This window comes from Procambarus clarkii, chromosome 71 (assembly GCF_040958095.1).
Source record: "Procambarus clarkii isolate CNS0578487 chromosome 71, FALCON_Pclarkii_2.0, whole genome shotgun sequence".
NCBI classification, from domain to species: Eukaryota; Metazoa; Arthropoda; class Malacostraca; order Decapoda; family Cambaridae; genus Procambarus; species Procambarus clarkii.
In genome coordinates, this window is record NC_091220.1 from 13,748,513 (window position 1) to 13,761,012 (window position 12,500).

The window sequence follows — 12,500 nt, forward strand, 5'->3', positions numbered from 1 at the left end:
TCATTCCCAGTGTTTAATATGTCCTCTGTTATTTGTTTTTCCTCCCTGTCGTATCCAGTGCTCACGGCCGTCACCAGACCCCACACTGTGCCGCCCCCACCACATTCCCCACCTCCCTCAACGCCTTCATGACTAGTGGTTCACTTCTGCCCCTCTCCCCTTCCCTTTATTTCCTCCCCTCCCTTTATTTCCTCCCCTCCCTTTATCTCCTCCCCACCCTTTATCTCCTCCCCACCCTTTATCTCCTCCCCTCTCCATCTGCCCCCCCTCCTTTTCCCCCTTCCTTGTCCCCTCTGCCTGCAGAACCCCTTTCTACCTAATTAATTCAATCAGAGGGCTTCATCAACACACCAGCTGACAACACTGTGCAACACAATATTATGAGTTGTGTGTTTTGAGTCCTTTTAAGTCGGGTTAGCGCTGCGGGGGTGTGATAATTTCCGTCACTTCATGGATGAGATTAGTTTCTGGTACTTCACGATATTGAACTTACATGGTATTGAACTTCGTGGTAGAAGGCCTGGTCGAGGACCGGGCCGCGGGGACGCTAAGTCTCGAAATTATTTCAGGGTTACGTCAAGGTAAGGTATGGTACGTCATTACTTAAAGTGTACCATTATGTACCACCGGTTCATGGTTAACTTGTTTGTTTTCGCATTATGTATCACCTTTCAGATTTTTGGTGTGTGTGTGGTCAACCCGTTCTCGCACTCGCTTATAGTCAATATTGGCTTATTTAATAAGTGCATATTTGACATACTAATTGATTGTGAATACTTTAGTTTACTTTGAAAAGCTTCATAGAAAACACCGACCTTACCTAACCTTCTTAGTATGTTAAGATAAGCATCTTATTGCTTCTTGTTTACAATTATTACTTAACCTATCAACGGTTTAAGTTAAGTAATAATGGTAAATAAGAAGCAATAAGATGCTTATCTTAACATACTAAGAAGGTTAGGTGAGGTCGGTGTTTTCTATGAAGCTTTTCAAGGTAAACTAAAATATTCACAATCCATTAGTATATCACATATGCACTTATTAAATAAGCCAATATTGACTATAAGCAAGTGCGAGAACGGGTGTGTGGGGTTCAGCAGGTGTGGCTGGCCGGAGGGATTATGAAGTATCACTCCCCCAGAATCTAATTTCTTCTAGGTAAACAGTGGCATGAGGAGGAAGGAAACGTTGCCCAAATGTTTCCGTCCTGCTACGGAGATTGAACCCGTGATCCTTGATTGTGGGTCGATGCCTCTCCCTCCCTCCCTCACCTCTCACAAGTGTGAGCGTCGGAGAGTAAAGGAATCGCTTCTAAAATATGCTATTTTATTTTTGAGTGCGAGAAATGTTTTGTGTGTGTGAATACTGAGTCATGTCAGCGGTGAGTGAGTGAGTAACACCTATCAATGCCTATTGGGAAGTGTGGTTAAGCACTTTTAAGCCCCATCTGCTTCCCTTGTTGGATTATCTCCACTATTCCGACGTTCAAATTCTTGGTGGAGTGTGGCCTTAAAGTTGTGGGTGGAGGTGGCTTCCACAACTTGTTCTTTCAGGTCATTCCACTTGTTGACCGCCCGTACACGGTACCAGTATTTCCTCACATTCCTTCGGCTCATTTGTGTTTCCTGCTTCCACCTGTGTCCTCTTGTCCTGCTTTCTCTGTGTTTCCTGCTTCCACCTGTGTCCTCTTGTCCTGCTTTCTCTGTGTTTCCTGCTTCCACCTGTGTCCTCTTGTCCTGCTTTCTCTGTGTTTCCTGCTTCCACCTGTGTCCTCTTGTCCTGCTTTCTCTGTGTTTCCTGCTTCCACCTGTGTCCTCTTGTCCTGCTTTCTCTGTGTTTCCTGCTTCCACCTGTGTCCTCTTGTCCTGCTTTCTCTCTGTTTCCTGCTTCCACCTGTGTCCTCTTGTCCTGCTTTCTCTGTGTTTCCTGCTTCCACCTGTCCTCTTGTCCTGCTTTCTCTCTGTTTCCTGCTTCCACCTGTGTCCTCTTGTCCTGCTTTCTCTCTGTTTCCTGCTTCCACCTGTGTCCTCTCGCTCTTCCATTTCTCAGTCTGAAAAGGCTATGATTGTCTACAGTGCCTATTCCTCCACAGTATCTCGCATGTTGTGATCATTTCCCCCTCTGTTCCTGCTATCCTCTAGGCGCGTAATGTTTAGTTCCATTAAACCTATCTTGATTAGCTTCAACCGTCTTAGCTCTGCCACAAATCTTGTTGAGAACCTCCCTTATTGTTCAGGTACAGTATTGTGTATTTTAAGTCACTTTTGTTCATAGTACACCTTTGTGCATTGTGTACCATAGTGGGTGCATTGTGCACCATAGTGGGTGCATTGTGCACCATAGTGGGTGCATTGTGCACCATAGTGGGTGCATTGTGCACCATAGTGGGTGCATTGTGCACCATAGTGTACACTATGAGGCGCATTAGGTGAGGTGACAGGTTGCAGAGTGCGAGAAGTTACTGTGAGAGTGAGAGACGTTACTATGAAAGCGAGAGAAGGTTGAGCTTCGGCTCTTTGGTCCCCGCCTCTCAACTGTCAATCAACTGGTGTACAGGTTCCTGGGCTCAGGAATTTGAGCCCAATACTGTACTTTATTAACAGATTGATGTCGTTAATATGTGATTTTTGTCTAGGGCTTTGGCGTGGTGATACGTGGCTGCTCCCCACCCCACCCCCCCCCCCCTCCCCTCCTCCCCCCCCTCCCCCCCCTCCCCCCTCCTCTTCCTGCGTCCACCTATTACTCCTTTCTCTCCATATTGGTGTTCGTCACCGCCTACTGTGCCTGGAAAGTACCCAGTAGCCTCGCGAGTCTACCCAGCACGGCATCACAGTTAATACTGGTGAACCACAACGTTATTGGATAGGTGTTGTTACGTGCGCAACCATCCCGGTTCACCCGGTACAGTTACCGGTAATTGTAGCGTGTGTGTGCTGGGAACCGCTCACACCTTTACACACTTAGTTGTTCAGTGTTCCCAGCCTCGACGGATGTAGCCTCTCTCGCTAGTCATCCACGTAACGTTCATCCACCTAACATTCATCCATGTAACGTTCATCCACCTAACATTCATCCATGTAACGTTCATCCACCTATCTTGAGGTTATCTTGAGATGATTTCGGGGCTTTAGTGTCCCCGCGGCCCGGTTCTCGACCAGGCCTCCACCCCCAGGAAGCAGCCCGTGACAGCTGACTAACACCCAGGTACCTATTTTACTGCTAGGTAACAGGGGCATAGGGTGAAAGAAACTCTGGCCATTGTTTCTCGCCGGCGCCTGGGATCGAACCCGGGACCACAAGATCACAAGTCCAGCGTGCTGTCCGCTCGGCCGGCCGGCTCCCGACCTAACATTCATCTACGTAACATTCTTGCTATTAAAATCACTTACACTTTCTGACCTTGACTACTGCTCGGTGCTAATTCCCCGTTTCGAAAAGAGATTGCGTTGAATTAATGGAAATAAAGAGAAGGCAAATGTCAGGCGTAGAGAGGATGGTGCACGTAAAGGCTTTGTACCATCTCAGAAGATGAGGATGCTGAGCAGCAAGGCTCCTAACAGGTGCACGGCACAATAACAACCTAATGGAACAAAAGATGTGGCAGGAAGTGTAGAATAGGCTCCAGTGGAAAATAGAGGAGAAATCACAATAAAAGCCACTGATTTTTTTTTGTTATCCCAACATACGTTAGAAATATTACCGGAACATGAGGTGGATGTGTTTAAGTAGGTTCGAACCCTCGTCACGGCCCTTGTGGATTTGTTCATTTGATGCATCACGCTATTGTGATTTCTGTGTGTAATTAATTTGTTTATTGGAGAAGCAGTTGGGTACGTTCCTGCAGGAAGTGGAGGACCAACTTTGTTGTGGTGGATATGTGGGCCTGAGGGCCGCTGCGAGCTACAACAGCCTTGAACAAGTTATCCCAAGCAGTTGCAATGTATCATAATCTGTCACTGTTCTGATCTCATTAGCGTTGCACCATCTGCAAACATTGATATAAATGAGCCAATTTCTTATGCCAGAGGTAGGTGGGGGTGTGGGTGTGTGTGTGTGTGTGTGTGTGTGTGTGTGTGTGTGTGTGTGTGTGTGTGTGTGTGTGTGTGTGTGTGTGTGTGTGTGTGTGTGTGCTCACCTAGTTGTGTTTGCGGGGGTTGAGCTCTGGCTCTTTGGTCCCGCCTGTCAACCGTCATATATGTGTGTGTGTGTGTTCCATCAGACTCTCACAAACACATCAGGTTACAAAGTCAATCATTCTCCCATGTGTTTCCTTCATTACGGCCTTGACTCTGGCGGTAATTGGCTTAGCTGTCTTGTCTGTAGTGCCATCAGTCACCCGTCTACCTGTGCTGATCTGGGTGACCTTAGACAGGGGGGGGGATACCTTCCCACGTGACCCCTCCTCCCCTGTCTTGACCTTCTACCCAGCACGTAGAGATGTAGGTAATGAAGAAGGTGGTGAGTTTAATACTACATATAGGGGTGGGTAGAGGGGTGTGTATGGTGGCACTGTATGGCAGGCGACTGTGTGTGTATGGTATAGTGTGTGTGTGGTGTATGGCAAGTGGTGTGTCTAGTTGGAAAGGGGAGTAGAAGAACTCCCAGAACCCCATCAAGCACAAGAACCACCGGGTTTGGGGAGTAGAACTCCCAGAACCCCATCAAGCAGATGGGAACTCTGTGGTATTGGGTAGAGGTACCTTTGTCCACTTTGTCTATTCCCTTGAGGATCTTGTATGTAGTTATCATTTCCCTCCTCTGTTTCTTCTCTGCTCTAAGGTTACGAGTGGCGACTTCTCTCAGTCTGTCCTTATGGGGGATGGCAGGTGAGGTGGGGGAACTTTATCTTGCGATGTTTTCGGGGCTTAATGTCCCCGCGGTCCTGTCTCTGACCAGGCCTCCTGGTTGATGGAGGTTGACCAGGATGCTGGGTGCAGCTGCTCACAGCCTTGTTGATCAGATATCCTCTGAAGGTGTTTGTCAAGTTCTCCTTTGAAGACGGTGAGAGGTCGGCCAGTTATGCCCGCCTGCACCTTCCCACCCGACAGTGTCTTCCACCTGACTTACCTCAGCTGTGGACCTGGGTTGTACCTGAATGGGGTTTTGAGAGTTGTTCTACTCCCCAAGCCCGGCTCGAGGTAAGGCTTGACTTGTGAGAGCTTGGTCCACCAGGCTGTTGCTTGGAGCGGCCCACATACCCACAGCTCGGTTGGTCTGGCACTTCTTGAAGAAAACTATCGTAGTTTTTTCTTGAAGAAAATCCGTGCCTCTGTAACTGAACCTGACCTCTCGACTAATAGGTCGTATTTTGTTACTATAACCAACGTTACTAATGCAGCCTTCTATGAAAAGTAACGGTTCACGAATATTACGTTTTCCATGCATCGGATTCAAGAGGTTAGGTGGGGTGCTTGGGTTGGTACGTTTCTGGTTAGCTTAGGAGGCTGGATTTTTGACGTAGTGGGAAATGAAGAGAAGAGGCTGGTGTATTAATGGTGATCAGTTAAGCTGTTGTTGTTGCTAGGGTAGACTCTGAGGTGTAAACACAAGCCTCGACTACCTGGGCTGGCAGTAAGCCTGCCCAATTACCCTCTCGTCATAACGCACATCAAAGCCCAACCTGTTAACGTCTTCCAAGAAATCCGTGATTATGTTAGGCTGATGAAGCTAGGTCGGGGAGCAGTGGTGGTAGTGGGGGGGTTGAGAGGGGGAGAGCAGTAGTGGGGTGGTGGCGGTGAAGGGCAGTGTACTGGTGTGTGGTTGATGGTCAATAGCCTTTGAGCTGAGGTGGAGTTAATGAGGGGAGTGGGTGGTGTATGACGGTAGGGAAACACTCTTACACACCAAGCCAGCGTTCTTCACAGTGTCTAACATTATCTTTCCCCTTACCTTTCCCTTACCTTTCTCTCACCTTTCTCTCACCTTTCTCTCACCTTTCTCTCACCTTTCTCTCACCTTTCTCTCACCTTTCCCTTACCTTTCTCTCACCTTTCCCTTACCTTTCTCTCACCTTTCCTTTACCTTTCTCTCACCTTTCACTGAGTTCCATGATCGTCACCAAGGTCCGGTCTCTAACTGGGCCTCCTCGTTGCTGGACGCGGCTGCTTGCAGCCTGACGTATAAATCACAGCCTGTTTGATCAGTTATCCTTTGAAGATGCATATCAAGTTCTCTTTGAACACCTTGAGAGATCTAACGGGGGTGACAATAGCTTTTGCTACCCTTTGTGTGTGTATTTATACCTTAATAAACTTATTTGAATTTGAGAGATTGGCCAGTTATGCCACTCAGGTTTAGAGGAAGTGCTGAAGTCTCGGGCCTCTGATGTTGATTGAGTTCTCTCTCAGCGTACCTGTTGCACCTCCGCTTGTTAACGGGGGTATTCTGCACATCCTGCCATGCCTCCTGGTCTTGTGTGGTGTTATTTCCGCGTGCAGATTCTGATCCTGCCTTGCTGGTATTTTCCAAGTGGAAATTACTATTATGTATCTCTCCCGCCTGCGCTCTAGGGAATACAGATTTTACAAATTTAAGCTGTCCCATTAATTTAGATGTTTTATTGTGTATATTCTAGCATATGTCACAGACCATTCCCACACGCCACGGACCGTCACCACACACGCCACGGACCGTCACCACACACGCCACGGAGCGTCACCACACACGCCACGGACCGTCACCACACACGCCACGGACCGTCACCACACACGCCACGGAGCGTCACCACACACGCCACGGAGCGTCGCCACACACGCCACGGAGCGTTACCACACACGCCACGAGCGTCACCACACACACCACGGAGCGTCACCACACACGCCACGGAGCGTCACCACACACGCCACGGAGCGTCACCACACACGCCACGGACCGTCACCACACACGCCACGGACCGTCACCACACACGCCACAGACCGTCACCACACACGCCACGGACCGTCACCACACACGCCACGGAGCGTCACCACACACGCCACGGAGCGTCACCACACACGCCACGGAGCGTCACCACACACGCCACGGAGCGTCACCACACACGCCACGGAGCGTCACCACACACGCCACGGACCGTCACCACACACGCCACGGACCGTCACCACACACGCCACGGACCGTCACCACACACGCCACGGACCGTCACCACACACGCCACGGACCGTCACCACACACGCCACGGACCGTCACCACACACGCCACGGACCGTCACCACACACGCCACGGAGCGTCACCACACACACCACGGAGCGTCACCACACACGCCACGGACCGTCACCACACACGCCACGGACCGTCACCACACACGCCACGGACCGTCACCACACACGCCACGGACCGTCACCACACACGCCACGGACCGTCACCACACACGCCACGGACCGTCACCACACACGCCACGGACCGTCACCACACACGCCACGGACCGTCACCACACACGCCACGGAGCGTCACCACACACGCCACGGACCGTCACCACACACGCCACGGACCGTCACCACACACACCACGGACCGTCACCACACACGCCACGGACCGTCACCACACACGCCACGGAGCGTCACCACACACGCCACGGACCGTCACCACACACGCCACGGACCGTCACCACACACGCCACGGACCGTCACCACACACGCCACGGAGCGTCACCACACACGCCACGGACCGTCACCACACACGCCACGGACCGTCACCACACACGCCACGGACCGTCACCACACACGCCACGGACCGTCACCACACACGCCACGGACCGTCACCACACACGCCACGGACCGTCACCACACACGCCACGGAGCGTCACCACACACGCCACGGAGCGTCACCACACACGCCACGAGCGTCACCACACACGCCACGGAGCGTCACCACACACGCCACGGAGCGTCACCACATATGAGTCAAGAGTTTGAGGCTGGTCGTGGTCGCGGTGAACGGTGACTTTGACCAGAGAAAACCGGAGGCGAAGAAGCCATAGTGAACCAGACTTTCATCTCTCCGTCGCGGAGTTAATTAGTTTGGCCCTCTCGGCGGATTGGATTTTTTCCGCTCCACATTCGTGTTGTTCTTGGAGAGTTTCTTAGAAGCCTCACCTGTCTGCTCTGCCTAACGAGAGACTAGGTGTGAGTAGTTAGCAAAAGAAGGAACCAAGCTGGGGAAAGTTATGTAGGGCTCCCCCACCCTAGTCTACATGTGTGTGTTCTCCCGTAGGGCGATATTGTGGGGGTGTTGGCGAAGGGTGGGGGAGAGAGAATGGTGGGGAGGAAGGTCAGGGAGAGATGTGAGATAGGTTGAGGGGAATGGGATGGGGTAGTGACAGAATGAAGGGGAGGAGTGGGAGGGAGGTAGAGAGGGATAAATAGGGGGTTTAGGTATGAAGTGTTGTAGTGATGGTGTACGAGGTGTGGAGGAGTGAACTCCATGGGTCAGTAGTGATGCCACGAGTCTAATTAGATACCTGGTTGATGGGGTTCTGGGAGTTGTTCTACTCCCCAAGCCCGGCCCGATGCCAGGCTTGACTTGTGAGAGTTTGGTCCACCAGGCTGTTGCTTGGAGAGGCCCGCAGGCCCACATACCCACCACAGCCCTGTTGGTCCGGCACTTTTTGAATAAAACTATCTAGTTTCCTCTTGAAGATGTCCACGGTTGTTCCGGCAATATTTCTTATAGTCGCTGGGAGGACGTTGAACAACCGCGGACCTCTGATGTTTATACAGTGTTCTCTGATTGTGTCTATGGCACCTCTGCTCTTCACTGGTTCTATTCTGCATTTTCTTCCATATCGTTCACTCCAGTACGTTGTTATTTTACTGTGTAGATTTGGTACTTGGCCCTCCAGTATTGTCCACGTGTCCAGGTGGTACAAGTCGGGGCTTGGTCAGGCCAACGGTGAACTAGTAAGAAGCTTAAATCCCAAGCCCTTGCAGCTATAATTACGTGTTGAGAGTACACGTGTGTTTGTTCGCCTGTCCGATTGGTGACACATTTGTCTTGAGATCCATGATCGTCTTTCACTATAATTGATAGACTTGACTATTGTGGTATGTGTGGACGAAGGTGGAATGAGTCGACTATATAAGGACTCTGTCTAACTCTGAAGGTCATTCACGGGAGACATCTCCCTTCACGTAGGGTGCAGTCGCACCTCCACAGATCTCCAGTATCAGCTCTTGATACTGGTAATGGCTCAAAAGGGCCACCACTTACGGGCTATTCATGCCCGTGCCACCTTTTGGCTGGCTTAATCTTCATCAATCATCAATCTCTGAAGGTCTAGTTGTAGTCTTTCACTACAGTTACAGCCTCGCTCCTGTGCCAGGTAAGTCCACTACGGGCTCACCATAGCCCGTGCTACTTGCAACTTTTGGCTCCCAGTAGCTGGATCTAAATCAACAACTACTCTGAAGGTTTCTTACGTGCTATTCATGCCCGTGCCACCTCTTGGCTGGCTTAATCTTCGTCAATCGATCAATCTGAAGGTTACCTGGTCACCTTCGGTCACATGCACGCTAATTACTGAGTGTTTGAAGAGTTGCTGTATGGCAGCCTTAACGCCTTACACAACTTGGGAGATGTTAAGGATGCTGTTATAGATTCAGCTACTGGGAAGAAGTTTCAAGTAGCACGGGCTATGGTGAGCCCGTAGTGGACTTACCTGGCACAGGAGCGGGGCTCGGGGGAAGTTAAGGAGTTCCGAAGTACATAAAAGGCTCAGAGGTATATAAAAGAAAACTCCAGTGTGAAGGAAGTACCATAGACTAGTGTTGCTGGGTGGTGCTGAAGCCAGGAGCCGCTGACTGCTGGTGGGGTCAGTATGTATGGTGTTGGCACAAATACATAGCTTGCAAGACCATCAGTACTATGTTGACCACACCACACACTAGAAAGTGAAGGGACGACGTCGCTTCGGTCCGTCCTGGACCATTCTCAAGTCAATTTTGAGAATGGTCCAGGACGGACCGAAACGTCGTCGTCCCTTCACTTTCTAGTGTGTGGTCTGGTCAACATATTTCAGCCACGTTATTGTGACTCCTCGTCTGCTCATCAGTACTATATATCCCAGGAGTTATTTGTCCTTTAAGCAACTTAAGTGTTTTAAGGAGTAACTTAAGTTTGTGTGGACCCGGCAGTTGCTCTTATGTACTGTTAGGCGAGAGTTTGCTCAACTTGCTGATAGCAGTAATCTACGTAGGCGATGTTTATATTATTCCCTATCTGGATAATACTTGGGGGGGGGGGATTTGGGGCCAAATTGGTTGTGGTGGCAGGGGGGGGCACGTGCTTTCATGTACGGCCACCAGTGTCGTACACACGGCCCACCACAGCACGAGCAGAGGATAGCACACACTGCAGCTTGTGTGTTGGTTGAGTAGTGATGGTACAAGAGATTGTGTAGGGGGGGGGGGGGGGGGGGGGGGTTGACGGGGGGTCATATTAGGACGGCCACTTGACGCTGGTGGAGACAATTAGCGTGTGTCAGGGGCTGTCATGTCACGCTCCACCACCTCATTCCTCAAGGGAGAAGGGGCTCCTTGGGCCAATCAATCTATATCCGAGAATGGTGGTGTCCTCTTTGAGTGGTTGTGGTATCAGGTGTGATAAGGTAGGGTGTGTGTGTGTGTGTGTGTGTGTGTGTGTGTGTGTGTGTGTGTGTGTGTGTGTGTGTGTGTGTGTGTGTGTGTGTGTGTGTGTGTGTGTGGAGGGAGTGTTTGCTGGGGGGAGGCGGAGTTCGGGGTGGCGGCGTACGACGGGAGAAGGAAGGTTGCCGTGGGGCTTAAGAATCCGGTCGGGGGCCGCAGCTGGTCCGTGTCAGTTCTGCCGCGGGCACCGCGCGAGGTTGACACGGCGCGGCGCCTCCGCTACCCTGCTCTCCATGCCAGGCCGCACGCCGCCCCCTGGCACCTGGCTCTCTGCCACACACTGCCACTATTCCACACCATGCAGTGGGGTGTGGACACACGCTGTTCTCTCATCACCCTCACTCGCCGTAGCTGGCCAAACAACCTAGGTCACTGAACTGTGAGTGGTAGCGTGTGGCTGACTAGTTGGCCCTCTCTCGTAACGCCCAGTGAGTGACAGGAGTGACAGTGAGAGGCAACAGTCTCCATGATAGTGAACAACGTATCTGGCTAAGACTCCAAATGTGTTGTTCCGTCGCACGAAACACACACGAGGGCTAAACACGTGGTGTGGGAGACGGCTTTAATGCAGGTTTGGTCTCCGTGTTGTGGTGTGTCGGCGGGTGTGTGTGTGGTTGGGTTTAAGAGGGTGGAGGGGGTGTAGTGAAGGCTCAGGTGTGTGTTGGGAGGTGTATTGTGTAGGATGGGGGGGGGGGGAAAGTCGGGGTGTCGGCGGCTTATAGTGATGTTTTACTGCCTCGTATATCACCCTCATCTCCACATACGATACACCTTGCACGCACGCACGCACGCACGTGTGTGTGTGTGTGTGTGTGTGTGTGTGTGTGTGTGTGTGTGTCCCCGTCCACATAAAAAGAATAACGTCTGCGGCATATGCGAGGCTGGCTAACATCAGAACTGCCTTCAGGAACCTGTGTAAGGAATCATTCAGAACCTTGTACACCACATATGTAAGACCAATTCTGGAGTATGCGGCTCCAGCATGGAGCCCGTACCTTGTCAAGCACAAGGCGAAGCTGGAAAAGTTCAGAGATATGCCACTAGACTAGTCCCAGAACTAAAAGGCATGAGTTACGAGGAAAGGCTTCGAGAAATGCTGGAAGACACTGGAAGACAGAAGAGCTTGGGAAGACATGATCAGTACCTACAAAATGCTAAGAGAAATCGGAAGGGTAGATAAAGAGCCACAGAGACGTTAGAAAGAACTTTTCAAGTGTCAGAGTAGTTAGTAAATGGAATGCATTAGGCAGTGATGTGGTGGAGGCTGACTCCATACACAGTTTCAAATGTAGATATGATAGAGCCCAGTAGGCTTAGGAACCTGTACACCTCTTGATTGATGGTTGAGAGGCGGGACCAAAGAGCCAGAGCTCAACCCCCGCAAGCACAATTAGGTGAGTACTCCCCCCCCCATGAACAACACCATCTCCACCGCCCCGGACACAGAGGGGAGCGCGGATAACCGCTCTCTTTTCACTTCACATATCATATTTTCCCGGGGATGAATAGCGGAGCCTCGCTTGTAAACACAGCGTAACGAAGTACACACACACACACACACACACACACACACACACACACACACCACACACACACACACACACACACACACACACACACACACACACACACACACACACACAATAACGTCTGCGTCTGCGTCTGCGTCAATAACGTCTGCGGCATATGCGAGGCTGGCTAACATCAGAACGGCGTTCAGGAACCTGTGTAAGGAATCATTCAGAATCTTGTACACCACATATGTAAGACCAATCCTGGAGTATGCGGCCCCAGCATGGAGCCCGTACCTTGTCAAGCACAAGACGAAGCTGGAAAAAGTCCAAAGGTATGCTACTAGACTAG

At 51.0% G+C, this 12,500-nt stretch overlaps 1 protein-coding gene across 8 annotated transcripts in view; it reads left to right on the forward strand.

The window, feature by feature from the left end:
- LOC123745666 (afadin) overlaps nucleotides 1-12,500 on the forward strand; it is a 356,634-nt gene that overhangs the window by 141,396 nt on the left and 202,738 nt on the right. For 2 of the 8 annotated variants that reach the window (XM_069312047.1, XM_069312048.1), the window contains exon 1: nucleotides 10,826-11,208. The exons of 4 other annotated variants lie outside the window; for them this stretch is intronic. The gene's annotated coding sequence lies outside the window, so the exon portion shown is untranslated. Of the gene's footprint in view, nucleotides 1-10,825; nucleotides 11,209-12,500 lie in introns of those variants that run through there. 2 more of the 8 variants (XM_069312049.1, XM_069312050.1) reach the window with 1 other exon arrangement.